This window comes from Neltuma alba, unplaced genomic scaffold (genome assembly GCF_004799145.2).
Source record: "Neltuma alba isolate B1F8T4 unplaced genomic scaffold, ASM479914v2 tig00013381_pilon, whole genome shotgun sequence".
NCBI classification, from domain to species: domain Eukaryota; kingdom Viridiplantae; phylum Streptophyta; class Magnoliopsida; order Fabales; family Fabaceae; genus Neltuma; species Neltuma alba.
In genome coordinates this window covers 1-16,096 of record NW_021637642.1, presented here as the reverse complement: position 1 = coordinate 16,096, position 16,096 = coordinate 1, and the positions used below count along the sequence as shown (strand labels likewise).

Here is a 16,096-nt window from a genome sequence, read left to right as displayed (position 1 = left end):
CCAGGAAACCGATCCGATTAAGCTGTGAACCGGGTTACTGTGTGATTTGGTATGACCCGGCTTGAACCGGGGTGACTCGGACTGAACCGGGGTGACCCGCCTGGTTTGGTGGATCAACCTGGTCTCCCTTTTTAAAAAAAAAAATATTTTGATGATTTTTTTTAAAAAGCTGTTGATAATTAGGACTTAGTGATTGAGTAATTATAAGGAGAAATATTTTATTATCATATATCCATTTTGATATTTTGTTGGGATGAATATTTAGTGATTTTAGTAGTATGATATTATAAGAAATTGTAAGAATGTAATTATTTTACTAGTAATTCAAGATATTAAATTGATATCTAATTCTTAGTGAACATTTAAATTTTTTTTTATTTTTTTATTTCTCACCGGTTTGACTCCGGTCTGACCCATTGACCCTTGACCCATTATCTTGACCGGTTCAATTGACAGTCCGGTTTTCCGTACCTTGCAATTTTAAATACAGCAGGTAGCAGCATGCATTCACCAGCCTGAGGACGTCAATTTGACGTGAACCGGGAGCAGCACGCCACCGCAGTAGCTGAGTAGCGTGAGCTTGTGCTCTGGTCCCTGGCAAACAAACCAACGTCTCCGTATAACAAAATCATCACCTGAAATGGAAATCCTCTTCGCCATTTTAACCTTCACCCTCGTCTCGTTTCTGGGTCTCTTCTTCATCTTCTCTCTTCTCCTCGTCTCCCTCTACGCCGGCCAGTCCGTCGGAGACCCAAAATACGCCCCCGTCAAAGGCACCATCTTCCACCAGCTCCTCAACTACAATACCATCTTCGATTACTATGTGGAAGTCGCCAAAACTGTACGCACTTTTCGGCTTCTGGGTCTGGGAACGAGCGACCTTTTTACCACCGACACGGTAAACACCGAGCACATTCTGAAAAGCCAGTTCAGTAAGTATAGCAAGGGCAAGCATGATGAGGAGCTTATGGTTGATCTTCTTGGGCGGGGGATTTTCGCTGTCAATGGGGAAACGTGGAAGCAGCAGAGGAAGCTCGCGAGCTATGAGTTCTCCACAAGGGTTCTTAGCGATTTCAGCTGCTCTACTTTCAGAACCAACGCCGCCAAATTGGTCGGGTTTATTTCAGGATTCTCCAAGGAGAGTGTGGCTTTTGATATGCACGTAAGTGTTCGATTATTTTCTAGGAAATTTTATGTGGTTCTCCTTGGGAGAAATGGCAACTGACTTCTGTTTCCTAGTTTGAGTGGAAACTTTAGTGCGGATCCTTTGAAGTCCTTGAAAGGTTATACTATAAAATGGTTTTGCTTCCATGCTGGGTTTTTTCCCTTCTAATTGCAGATATCACTTTATGCCATCTTAGAATTCATAGCAAGACATATACTCTTCCGGTCCTTAATATAAGACCAATTTAACTAATTTGATTAGATTAAAGAAATTAGGTAAGTTATTTAATTATACGAAAAGTGACACATTTTTCCTAAAACACCATAATCATTTTTCTTAATACCCTCTCTCCCTCTTCTACTTGATTATGGTTTGGGGAGTATCCATAAAGATAATTTAGAGAAAATTAAAAAATATGAGAAATGGGTCTTATATTTAGGACCAAAATCAACTTAAAAATTGGGTCCTATATTAAGAACCGGAGGAGTATAAAGTTTTGTTCCCTTTATAGGATGTACTATTGAGATACACGTTGGATTCTATATTCAAAGTCGGGTTTGGAGCGGAACTGAATTGCTTAGAGGGATCAAGCAAAGAGGGGATTGAATTCATGAAGGCTTTTGATGAGGCAAATGCTACAATTTCCTGGCGCTATGTGGATCCCTTTTGGAAGCTCAAGAGGTTTCTCAACATTGGCTGTGAAGCCACCCTCAAGAAAAATGTGAAAGTAATTGATGATTTCGTGCATCGAGTGATTAGGATAAAAAAAGAACTCTTGGGTAATCAGCAAGATCAAGTGAGTTGATCACAGAGTCATTATCATCTACTATATGTTATGGTTGTGCTTCAGTTTGTTTGGAATTTCCTTGTCATTTTTCCTTTCCGTAAATCTGATTATCAAAATGCTCTCTGTCAAGAAAGCATTTCTGTTTTTAATAAAATCGTTCACCAATTTCATTAGTATTAAAAAAATATTTGTTTCCATTAAATTGCTAAGATGACTCATTTCTGTTTTGATTTAAGGTGCTTTTGCCTCTGGAAGAAAATCATTTTCTAATTTTATGGAAAGCTCTTTTTAATTTTGTCTTATCCTCATAAAAACTTATTTTCTTTAAACCAATCTGATGTTTTGGTCAAAGGTCATTGATAAGAAAAAGCCTTCTTGACAAAATATGCAGTTTTTTCTTTTCCAAAAAAGTATGAAACTACTGCTGGTCTTCATGTATACAATTTTCTTGAGCGGTGCTATTGAGAATTCTTTGAACTGATGGCGACATTTGCAACTTTTTGGGGAGGTTTTCAGATTGATAAAGAGGACATACTGTCTAGGTTTCTGATGGCAAGCAAGAAGGACCCCACAATGGACGATCAGTATCTGAGGGATATAATTCTGAACTTCATGATTGCGGGCAGAGATACTACCGGCAACACTATCGTGGTTCTTCTATTTGCTCTGCAAGCACCCTCTCATCCAAGAGAAGGTTGCACAAGAGGTGATAGAAGTCACTGGCACGCAGGAAGGTAAGCCCGACATACATGAGTTTGCGGGCAATATAACAGAAGACATCCTTGAGAAAATGCATTATCTTCATGTGGCTCTGTCAGAGACCTTGAGGTTGTACCCTGCAGTTCCAGTTGTAAGTTATATGACAGTGTCCACCCTTATTGCTAAAGCATGTATCCTGCGGTTTCATTTTTAGAACTGTTTCGCGTTTTATGTTCTAGAATGTATCAATTAACCTCCGTTGTTCTTGTTTTATATAGTGTTTTATCAAACAGTTTGTGATTTGTATTTGTTGGCTATGTCAGATGCACTAATTGATTTGATTCTGGCAGAGGGAAACTGAATTTGCTGAGACAGCCCATTTTGGATATAACCTGTTCAAATATGTGCTTATGGAATGAGCAATTTTTGGCACATCTCCTTAAGCTGTAAAGCAAATTGCCATTACCTGACTTTTGTTTCACGCGCAGCAATTCTTACAGGCCATGATGAAAGCTGACAATGAGCTTGGCTATGGGCCTGAGTTTTCTCAACTTATAATTTTTTTGTTTTTTCAGAAATGACCTCAGATCACAAATGAGATTGAACTGACAACCTCTTACTGCCATAATGAAGCCCAACACATTCCTATTTCTATACAAAATAAAACCCTCTACCTGACCTGTGATCATACATGGTTTAAGCAGCATTGTGTTACAAACTTGCTTTGTAATTTGTATGATGTGCATTTTGCTGTAATGACTTATCTATGTTTGATTTGTAACTCAAGGATGGGAGGACAGCAGAAGCAGATGACGTCCTCCCTGATGGCTACGCTGTGAAAGAGGGCGGTGCAGTGTACTACATGTCCCATGCTATGGGTCGCATGACCGACATTTGGGGTGAGGATGCTGAGGAATTTCGCCCCGAACGATGGCTCAAAGATGGAGTTTTTAAACCTGAATCTCCGTTCAAGTTCATTTCTTTCCATGTTTGTATCATTTTTCCTTCTCCCATTTTCTTCATTGCTGACAATTTTTCACTCGTTCTGGTACTGATAATACTTTCCTTATGCCATGATCATTTGCAGGCTGGACCTCGAATGTGCTTAGGGAAGGAATTTGCTTACAGACAGATGAAGATAGTTTCAATGGCTCTTCTTAGGTTCTTCAGATTCAAACTAGAAGATGAAACAAGGAAAGTGACTTACCGTGTCATGTTAACACTTCACCTTGACAAGGGTCTCCCTCTACTTGCAGTGCCAAGGTCTTGATGAACGTGCTAATGACCATCTCTTGTTCTTCACTGTGACGTTTCGGAACTGTGATTCTCAATAAAAGGGTGAAGTGTTATGTTGTACTCCCTCCATTCCTTATTATAAGAGACATTTGATGCTTATGGTATGTTCTTATATATAAGAGACACTTAAAAGTTGTCTCTACTTTTTTGTGTTGATTTGCTATTTTACCCATATTTATTGTCTCTAACTCACACTCTCTCTCCTTCCCACTTCTTTTTTTTTTAATAATTTAATTGTTCTCTATCATGCTCTCTCCTTATTAATGAGGGTATTTTTGGAAAAAAATTATACTTTTTACACATTGATTGTTCTTAACTAATTTTAACTGTTTTTTTTATCAACGTGATTTGGTTATTCATCTCTTATAATAAAAGATGGAGGGAGTATCGTTTTATATTTTCTGTGTTTATGTACTATCCAGTCGATTTGGTTTCATGTAAGTCCGTCGTGGCATGACCACATTCTTGTGTTCTCAATGGTAAGATTAACAAAAAAAAAAAAAAGGCAAATGATCATGTATTTAATTACAAGTGACTTGTTATAAGAACCAACTATTTTTGGATCGGAGCTTTCATAAATAACGTTTCAATCATAGTTTACAAAATATAAAAAGAGTTCTGATTTGACAAAAGTAAAAATGCTTACAAGATCTTAAGAAGCAAACATGCTCACTTTCACATTCACATATTCACTTCCTCACAGTTTGAGACTAAGAGAGTGTTGGATAGAAACTAAATTATGGTTTCAAAAGTACTTTTACGGTTTACGAAATATTTACGAAATAAATATGTAAAAGAATTTATTTTATTTTACAGAAAAGTGTTTCTAAAACTATAATTTGAAGATTGTCAAACATCCCCTGAGTAGATGTAACTAAATATTCTTTTGAAATATGTCATAATTCAAAAACAAAAAACAACTAAGAAAATTTATTTGAATCGGTAAGAATATTAACACACAAGATCATAAATTCAAATCTTAATGTCAATGTCAATGCTTTAGTGGCAGACAATTCTCTAAGTACCTTTTCAACCTAGAGACCTTATGAGATGTATCACTATTTCCATCCAAATAAAGAAGGCAATTGCATATTTAGATGCTCAGCCGGAAAACGAAAATATGCCCGGGGAGAAGGAAGAAATAAGAGCAACGAAGAAGACGTAGATAAGAAGAAAAAAAATGAAGAACTGAGAAGGGGGGAAAGAAAAAAGAACCAGTCGGATATTCTCTGTTACAAGATCTATCCCAAGTTTCCTCATCAGCAACTTGAATAATTTTTTGATTTTTTCTCAATTGAACGCCAGAGTCCCTCTATGAACTTCTCCTTTCTACTCTGAAGCCAGATTCAAATCCATGGTTAGCACTGGGAAAACGGGCTGGCCCGGCCCTACAGGGCCAGCCCGTCACGGGCTCGGGCTTAAACGGGCCGGCCCGTTTAAGCCCGAGTTCTAAAAATGAAGCATTTTTCCAAGCCCGGCCCGTGAGATAACGGGCTCGGGCCGGCCCGCGGGCTTTTGGCCGGTTTAACTAAAATGTATTATTATTATTATTTTTGCCTATTTTATCGAAATAATAAAAATGAAACAATAAAATTACTAATAAAAGATATAAATATAAATATAAATAAGTCACAAACATAAACATCATTATGTCAAAACATCTATCACAATATAATAGAGTCTATTGAATGAACAAACTAAATAGAGGACAGACATAAACAACTAAATAAACACTAAGTTCAGTAAATAATTACAATATGGATGATCTTGTTTAATTATAAATAATTAACAAAAAAGTTTAACTAACAAACATAGTATACATAAAAAATAATTGTTTGTCCTACTAACAAAAAAGAAAAGAGTTCATTATCCCTAGTTCTAAATTTGTTTCTAACTATAAAAATGATATAGATCTTTATTTTAATTCAAAAGATTCTTTAACCAATTCTATTTCAAGTATAAAAAATATGAAAGAATGATAAATAAAGATTGTAAAATAACACATACAGTATTTGAATAGGTTTTGACAACTTATAAATAATAACACATTTTTGTTAATACTTAGAATTATGGTGATTTTTTTTGTGAATGCCATTTGTGTGAGCAGTGGGGGTAAGTAAAACTAAGAGTATATTATGTGTAAAATATTAGGGTTTTTCTTTTTAAGTTAAGAAAAAAATATAAAATTTTTTAAAAAAATATTGGCGGGCTTAAACGGGCCGGCCCGCGACCCTACAGGGCCGGCCCGTTTATTTTCGACCCTACAGGGCTGGCCCTTTTAAGCCCAACTTCCCTTTCAAGGCTCCAAAATACAAGCCCGGCCCGCGATTTAAACGGGCTTAAACGGGCTCGGCCCGACGGGCTCGACCCGTTTTCCCGGCTCTATCCATGGTACAGTTCGGCGTTTCAAATCCAAGTGTTTTATTCTACCGATAGAGAGAGAGAGAGGAGATTGTATCGTAACCGTTAATCATGTATAAAAGGTCATGATTTCATTTCTTTATAAAAGAGTCACAGGTCATTGTCTCACACTTTCCAACGAGTTCATTTCCAATTTCTTTACCCACACCCCTATTCGTTTCTACCTCTCACGTACCAACTCAAATTTTTTTTTTTTACCAACCAAGCGATTTTAAATTTAAAACCCATAAATGTTAGTGCTTAGTTACTTTTATTTTTTTAATGATAAATACTTATTCATATCTCTTTTATAATTATACTTTTATATTCTATATCTAAAGCTTTAAATTTTACTTCTATTATTTTAGAAGAATATTTAATTGATAATATATGTTTATTAATAATGTAATAATATATGGCGTATTGCATTTTTTTAATTTAAATAATTTTTTACAATTATATATGAATGTTTTGTATATTCTAATTAAATTATATTATTTTAATAATGACCGGTTTGATTCCGAACTGACTCTAGTTTAAACCACTACCTTAACCAGTTTAATGACCGGTCTGGTTTTTAACTTGTAATGGAGATTTTTTGGTTTTATCTAAAGTATTGAATAGTTGTTGTCTAATTTTATTCTTATTTAATTTTCTTGGAAAACAAAGAAATGAAAATGGTTTGTAAATGTAAAGAGAGGAAAAAAGTTAACAAGAATAAATTTGAAAAGTTTTATCAATTTAATGTATTCCTCAATATGTGAGAATGAGTTACAAGTGATTTACTCTCTCCCGTCCAAAATATAACACACTTTAATTAATACATCAATATTAAAAAAATTGTAATCAACTTATTAAATTAAAATTTTTTACAACTTTTTTCATTTTAGATGAGGTTGCAAATGAGAGAAAAATATACAAAGAGTTTTATTTAAGCAGTACTTGTATGGATAAAATTGAAAAATAAACATTAATTACTTTCTAAGTGACTTATATTTTGAATTGGAAAAGATTAGTTAACACAATAACATGATCATATTAGGGAATTAAATGTAGGTCTTAAATATTGGGAATCAAAATTTAATAAGCTCATGTGTGGTGCCAGCTGCATTATCAATGCAATTAATTAACTGTTTGTAAACAGAATACTAACTTGGTGCTTTCTTTTATTTAAAATAAAAGCTCAATTTTATCTATTTACGTTTATCAAGAAACTTATTTAAAGTCAATTTAAAATAATAAATATGTAAGGCATGTATTTTTTTTCAAACATACCCTTATTAATGAAAAGAATAAATAAAAGATGTAATAAATGAATTAAAGAGAAAATAAAATATATGGAAATAAAATTGAAAAAAATCTCATTTCATGTTTAGACAAAAGTGAATGTTATCTTATTAAAAAAAAAATCAAATCCCTCTAATAAGGTTTAACTTATATTTTGAATTAGAGGGAGTATGTTCTGGTCAAAGATATTCGCACATAACCATAGATTTTATAGCAGAAAATAATAAAACTAATACGTACTCCTTCCAGTTCTATACAGTCTACATAAGAAAAGAGTTTCAAAATAAGTACGCATTAGTTGTAATTATAAGTTTTAAATAATTGATTTGCCCATGACAAAGAATAGTCAAAATTAGTTAAAAACAATAAAAAGTTAGATCTATACTTTTTTAAAATATGTCCTTATAATAAATAAAAAAGAGGATGAAAGGAAATGGATGAGAAAATATAATAAGAGAATGACAAATGAAAAAGAACAAATGGTTAGACAGATTCAAAATAAAACTTGTAAAATGGACAACACTTTTTCCTAGTATTGGCCAACAAATGATATTGTGCCTGTTTGGGAGGGCTTAAATTGGGTGAGAAGCTGCTTATGTTGAGTAGAAACCTGATTGAAAATATTAATCCAGTTTGAAAGGACTTAAGCCTAACTGAGCTTGTCTGGAATAAGCTCACCCGACGTGCGTTCAAGTGGAAGCCTAAAGAAGAAGCTTATTTTGAAGAGCTTATTGGCTTTAGCGTTGTGATGCATCAGATATTCCCCCATTTATTTTTCTCTCACTTCTGCCATATTATTCCATCATAATTCACTTGTTCGTTTTTTTTCGACCAAAGCTCTCCCACGTCTCCTCCCTGCCGCCCAACGTGCTCCATCGCCTCCTCGCCAAAAGCTCCGTCGCTGGTTGCCGTGAGCTCCGTTGCGTCTCCGGCGGAAGGTCATGCATCCTCGCGGTTGCCGGAGCATGAGAGCTTATGTTACGGCCTTCTCTATTACCTTCTTCCTTTGAAGCCGGAGGAGGTAGTTGAAAACATTTCAACTGATCATCATGGAGATCCAAATCAAAAAGTGGAAGGCAGACGTTGTGAGCATAGAGCAGAGGAAGGGTGGACGAATGAGAACAAAAAGAAACAAGACAGGTCGCTAGACACAGCAGAATCAGAATACGTGAAGAATTTGTCGAATGGGTCTGCGCTTGAAGTCCTTCTATCGGCCAGAAATGGCGTTTGGAAGGTGAAGTTGGTGATTGACACGAAGCAATTGGAGGAGATTTTGTCGGAGCAGGTGAATACTGAAGCGTTAATTGAGAAGATGAGGATGGCTGCGTCTGCAACTTCGCCCAGTCCCACAAGAAGCAGACGAACCATGAGCCCTTGGAAATTAGGAGCCACCAACTCTCATCAACAATACGCCCATCATCAAGGAAAAGCTTTATATTTAAAATATTTTTTATGATTTTTTTTAAATTTTAAAATTAATTCACTTATTAAATTTTATTTCTTCATATTAAATTAATTTAAATATTTTATATTATGTAAATTCATTTTAATTGTGTTTCGCTTATATTTAAAATATTTTTTTGAGTTCTCTAAAGTTCTAAAATTTAATTAACTGATTAAATTTCACTTCTTCATATTAAATTAATTTTAATTCATTGTATTATATAAAATTATTTTTTAATTATGTTTTATTATTTATTAAAACCCATACCCATTTGGTAATTTTACAAACAATTTTATTTCTATTTAATCATAATCTAAACAACCGTTTACCAATCTCATTTATACAAACTACTTTTTTTAAACTCTAATCCAAACATAATTCACTTTACTCAATTTAACTTTTATCTAATCTTACTTTTCTAAAACTCAAATTGAAAATAAATTACTTTTTCTACCGCCAATCCAAACGGGCCCATTGTATTATTATTATCAATTGAATTTTAATTTACTTTTATAATGTGTGATACTTAATTTTTCAAAACTCTATGGGAATCACACTGGCTCACGTCCATTTAGAATAATATCAATAATTCCCATTAAAAAAAAAGAATAATATCAATAATATCAAATCAAAATATATAGTATATTTCTCTTGAAAATTAGATAAGGTAGTTAGTTGTATAAATTATGTTTCCCCCCCTAAAATGCTTCTCTTTGTAACCATGTTGCGCTGCAGTGTTATTTACATAGTCTTATGTCTAATTCTTAATGTAAAAATTAGTTAGAAATTAAATTTGATTATAAATATAAAATTTTAGCCTACTTTGTTTTTAAAATTTACAATGTTTTTTTTCCTAAAATATCTTATAAATTAAAAGAAATTTCTATCAAGGGATACTTTTAATACACAGATTAAAAATGATAGTTTAGGGAAATCAACAAGTATTTGTTATATTTCACAAACTTAACTAATTTTTTTAAATTAATTATTTAGTTTTTATTTATTTGATTGTGACTTTCTCTGTTTTTACCGCCGTTTCTTATTGGATTCTTTGCATCTTTCGCTCTAAAATAATTTTACCAGAGAAAAGAAAAGTACATTCTTTCTTTTTTAGGCCAAAAAAACTTATTGCTTTATTCGGAGAAAAAGATCGACTAGCCATTATTTGATTGAAATAAACTAATCAGTATATTTTGTCCAAATAAAAAACTAATCAGTAAATTAAAATGCAATCTCTTGCCGTTTTATATTTAGATGGGTATCAATCTTTTCTCATGCTGCTGTTTTTTTTTATTATTAAATACAATTGTTGCTTTCAAATTAAAGTTTTGAATAATGAATTTGTATCCACTTGTCTATCTACACACAAGGGGATATTTAAAATTAAAAATACATCTAAATGTTTGATTCTTTGAATTATTATACATTAAGAATCTTAAATTTATTAGTTCATGATTATTTGATGCATTGGCCACTAATGATACATTACTCCTTTCTTATTACTTGAGCCAGCTTTATAGTAGCTTAAAGTTCTGAATTGTAGGTGGCTCTAATATTTAAAATTTTAATTAACGCGCAAACGAGGAAAAAAAAATCTAGCCCTCAAACATCAATTTATAATGAAAATGTAAATCAGCGTGAAAATGACAAAATTAAATAATTAATTGGATAATTTGGTGAAGGCACCATTTTAAAACTAATGGAACAGCTCAACACATAATTGATTTTCCAATTTTTTGAAAAGAAAACTGAATTGCTCAAATTTAGATAAAATATTATAAATTTTAGAGACATATATGAAGATAGACTAACCAAGTTTAATTTTTATAATTAAATAAGCTGATCAAATCAAAATACTACTAATTAGGAAATGAGAGTCTGTGGTGTTGCCTCTCACTGGACTAGAGAGTCAAGCGTCTCCAAGTTTCCACAGCTTCTTCTGCCAACACAAACGATATTCGTTTGCTGTTTGGCGATAGCAGTAACAGTTCTCTCCTTTTTCAGCAAAACAGATGAACTACGGGAAATAACAGAGGAGTTGAGAGGAGGAATAAATTTGTGTTCTTGTTGGTTTTCGAAGCCAACCCATTTGGAAACCCTGATATTTTTTGGGGTTTAAAGATGAAGCTTCGGAGGTCATTGCTGAGGTTTTTTCTAGGGTTTCCGCTACTGTGTCCTTCGCCCCCTCGTCAATGGGGAGATTCGTGGTAGAGAAGAACAGCTTGAGGGTGACCTCGCCGGACAAAATCAAAGGTACATATGACAGTGCGATCGGGAACTTTGGGATTCCTCAGTATGGAGGTAGCATGGCTGGGACTGTTGTGTACCCTAAGGATAATCAGAAGGCTTGTAAAGAGTTGGATGACTTTGGCCTCTCCTTCAAATCAAGGCCTGGAGCTCTTTCCACAATCCTTTTTCTCGATCGTGGAAGTAAGAACTTGATGAATTTGCATGTCTTGTTGGGGATTGAGATTAAACTAATCCTTTTGTTTTTTCGGTTTAGTTGATAGTCTTTATGAGTTTTGCAGTTTGGTTCGCTTTACTGCAGATGCTCTCTTCTAGCTCAATCGTTTATTCTGCTTGTTAATATGCAAAAATTGTTTTCTTTGTCAGTGGTTGTTCTCTCGGTTTGCTTTGGTTCATGGATAATGTACCTTTTCGTGCCATTTTGCATTTAAAATTTTGGCCTGTTCTTTTTCCGTGCTCGGGTAATTTGTCTTTTGTTCTAATTTTGGTGCGAAAAGATTTTGTTCATTAACGATTTTACTTTAATCTAGTTGCTTTAACCGTTGGATGCTGTTTTTTTTTAATTAATTGAATTTGGGTGGTTTGATGCTTAAATGCATGCCTTTAAATTCTAAATGATAATTGAACGTCTAGAAATTCGGATATGTTTAAACTTAGCACAAACCTTTAGCACACATGAAAAGCATGTGGTAGTCATCCCAACGTCCAGCTCCGAGATTTTTGGGATCTTATTTTATCAGTTTGGTTTATTTTACTCAGTCAAATAAAGTAGTTCCTATTGTTTTGTTGATTTAATTTATTTAGAATAAAGAGGGAGTGCTTGCAACTTGCAAGATCTCTGGAGAGATTCTAGGAATAAGTTTATGGCCCTGAGTTATAAAAGGCAGCTGCTGTAACCACGTTGGATGGGTGTGATGGTTCGGCGTCTCGTCCCTTAAGCAACTCTTGTGAATGAAAAGCACCCTGTGCCAGTCCCCTACGGCTTTGTGCGCCGACCGTAGGAACGAGGGATTAGTCTCATGCCTACCAGTTGTGGGGATACCCTAGAGGAATATATGTCCTAAACTCTTTTGGCTCCTAGGATATATGTTCATTTTTAGGGGTCGAGTTACAAATTCAAACTCACTCAATTTAAGATATGATGGATTGAGTCATAAAAAATAAATAAATAAAATAAAAATGGATTCGAATTCATCAAGCATATTACTAGATCTTTTGAGAATTGACATTATATCATATAAAATACTACAAATAATAAATGTTATACTATTTAAAAAAATAATAATACAACTGATGCTCTATAAAGATTCCATATTAATTTGGTTGATAGGCAGAATGCTATGTATTGCAAAAATACGATGTGATTAAAATTAATTTTATTTTTATTATAAAAACTAATTTCATTTTAGTTTTAGTTTTTTATTTTAATTTTGAAGTGGGAGGGAATGTAGGAGGTTTGATTAGGGTGGTTTAGTATTTTAAATTTCTTATTTTGATATTTGGTCCTTTATATAATTACAGTTTTTATTGTCTTTCATAATAAATATCATTTTTTTAGGTCTTTCATTCTAATTTTCCCTAAGAATAAAACAGAGCATTCCCGATAAGTTCATTGTTGTCTTCGCTTTTATTATTCTTCTCGTTTTGTTTTAGTTTTCTATTTTTAGATGGTAATAATTTGTTCTTTTTGTTGTAGTTATTTTTTCCCCCATTGAAGACTTGAGTAGCAAGTTATACAGTTATAGGTCTTAAAAGTGTTCTTTTGGGGGTGTATTTATAGTCATTTTATCTGTTCCTTTCAGATTGCTTCTTTGCTTTGAAGGTCTGGAATGCTCAAAAGGCAGGAGCTTCTGCAGTCTTCTTGTGGCGGATGATGTTGAGAAACCCTTAATAACAATGGACACACCTGAAGAGGATGTATCATCTGCAAAATACATAGAGAATATTACAATACCCTCTGCTCTCATTGAGAAAAGTTTCGGTGAAAGATTGAAGAAAGCCATAAGTAGTGGAGAGATGGTCAATGTAAATCTTCATTGGAGAGAGGCTGTACCCCATCCGGATGATCGTGTGGAATATGAGCTGTGGACCAACAGCAATGATGAGTGTGGGGTCAAATGTGATATGTTGATGGAATTTGTAAAGGATTTCAAGGGTGGTTACACTCAGTTTACTCCGCATTATATAACTCGATACTGTCCCCAGGCATTCACTTTAAGCAAGCAGTGCAAGTCCCAGTGCATAAATCATGGAAGATATTGCACCCCTGATCCAGAGCAGGACTTCAGCACGGGTTATGATGGGAAAGATGTGGTTATTGAGAATTTAAGGCAGTTATGTGCCTTCAAAGTGGCAAATGAATCTAAAAATTCTTGGGTTTGGTGGGACCATGTGACTGATTTTCAAATAAGATGCCCCATGAAGGAAAAGAAATACAATAAGGAATGTGCAGATGCTGTTATTAAGTCACTTGGTAAGTAATTTGTCACATCTTATTATGCTTTCTTGGGTGCTGCTGTGCTGAATGTTGACAATGACATCTCATGTCTTTATTTTAGTTTTGCAGGTCTTGATAATAACAAGATTGAAAAGTGCATAGGAGATACAGACGCTGATTCTGAAAATCCTGTTCTGAAAGAAGAGCAAGATGCTCAAGTACTCTCCTTCACCATTGTTATTATTTTAAATTTAAATTATGCTATTATTTCTCTGGTTATATCAATTTATCTATCCAGGACACTTACAAAACACTACTAAATTCAGGTTGGGAAGGGTTCGCGAGGTGATGTTACCATATTGCCTACACTTGTTGTCAATAATCGACAGTATCGATTTGCCTTGTATAATAGATATATGGAATTTTCCAATCCTAAGACTTTTTCTTTCTGGAAAGTTAGAGAAAGTTCAGGTGAGTTGTTTTAGAGGTTCACCGAAATTAGTCCGTGCCTTATTTATAAATATTCCGCTAATATAAGTTTTAAATCAGCAGTAAAATCTAAACTTACAATCTTATGAGTTGTAAACCAACTCTTTACCAATTATGCCAATTTTTATCAGGACAAAAATACTTATATTGAAACTCACAGCCGCGCGTGCATGGTCTTTTGTCCTGTCAATAAGGTTCTAGTGCACAGAAACCACAATTACGTCGAGGACCTGTTTGTCTCCATGTGATGTACTCCTCCGATCCTTAATATTAGATTTAATCATCGAGTTGATTTTGTTCTTAAATATAAGACTATTTCTCATATTTATTAATTTTTTTAAATTATCTCATAGATACTCTCTCAGTCATAATCAAGTAGAAGAGGAAAAAAGATATTAAAGAAGATGATTATGGTGTTTTAGAAAAAAATCTGTCATTTTTTATAATTAACTAACTTATCTAACATTCTTAATATAATTAAATTAGTTAAATAGATCTTATATCAAGGACCGGATGAGTATCCAACAATAACACATTATTGAATGATCTATGTCACATCCCGTCAAATTTAGCATTGATAGAAGGATGAAAAATTTGATTGAGGGCCAGTAGAGAAAGAAGATTGGCTAAGAAAACTAAACATGGTGTGAAACTCAAAAAGGGTTAGGACTGGTATTTTCAAATTTATTGGTCTAGAAGGACAAAATAGAAAAAATTGAGAAAAATTCTAGAAAATTCATAAAAAGTAAGAAAAGTATAAGCTAGAGGTTTGGGAAATTCAGTTGAGCTCCAAAAGGTGAAATTATTGTGAAAATAAATTGTCACGGAATTTCCCATAAACAGAGATTTTTCGAGAAAATGTTAGAAAATCAGAGGAAAATAATTATTTCAATTAGTTAGAAGTTTCAATAAATCTGAGAAAAATATGGAAAAACCATCTAAATACTTGTTTGAATTTATAAAATTAGTTTTAGGCTTTGGAAGCTCAGAATTAATTTTAAAGAATTTATTTTCCCGCAGTGACACCGATAGAGGCTTAATGGGAAAAAATTCAAAATAAAAATCTAGATGTGGCAAAAAATTCTGAAAATTTTCAAATCATGTTCTCATATTAAAAGGTGAATTTTCATAGAGAGAAATGAATTTTTAGAGGTTTGGAAAAGTTATGGAATTTTACTGATAAATAATAACCGATAAAGTTTCAAATTGGTTCGAGGTAGTGATTTAGTTTGTGGGCCAGCTTTTTGGACAAGCTCAAACCATTGTGAGGCCCACATTGAGCCTAATAAGGGATCAATTTCGTGCAGCTTCCAGGTCCCTCTATTTTTACTAAATAAAATGTGAAATTCATGGATAAGTGCTTGGAAAAATATGGAAATTGGCCACTTGTTCAAATCTGACTTCTTCTAGCATTTGATGACTGCCACATAACTCCCATGAGGTGGCAAATTTCGTCCAAATAGAGAGAGGGAAGGCAGATCAAATTTTTCTATATATATCCCTTAAGAAAATGCAAAAAACTGTTGGAAAATTAGAAAAAAAAAAGGAAAAACTCTGCCATTGTAGTTCCAGCTCCATTTGGCTGAAAATATTAAGTGTTTTAGGCAAGAAATCATTCAATTTACATCAAGAAAACATTAAGGTATGCTTGAGCTCCCTTATCTCTAAGTTTTACACTAAGTTAGTAAGGGTTTTGGATTGAAAAATTAAGTGTAAACGCTGTCAAATTTTCACTGGACCATGCGATGGTTAGGGAAGGATAGAGACGTTAAATACCAAGTGGAATAAGCAATATTAAGTGGTGTATGGATTGGTTTTTGGAAAAAAATCTACCTAGGGTTTTAG

At 33.6% G+C, this 16,096-nt stretch overlaps 2 pseudogenes; both read left to right on the top strand.

Annotated features, from left to right (window-relative positions):
• The first annotated feature begins 518 nt into the window (after positions 1-518).
• Positions 519-3,930, top strand: LOC114736891 (cytochrome P450 704C1-like; annotated as a pseudogene).
• A 1,371-nt stretch (positions 3,931-5,301) lies between these two features.
• Positions 5,302-14,233, top strand: LOC114736892 (vacuolar-sorting receptor 3-like; annotated as a pseudogene).
• Positions 14,234-16,096: the final 1,863 nt, after the last annotated feature.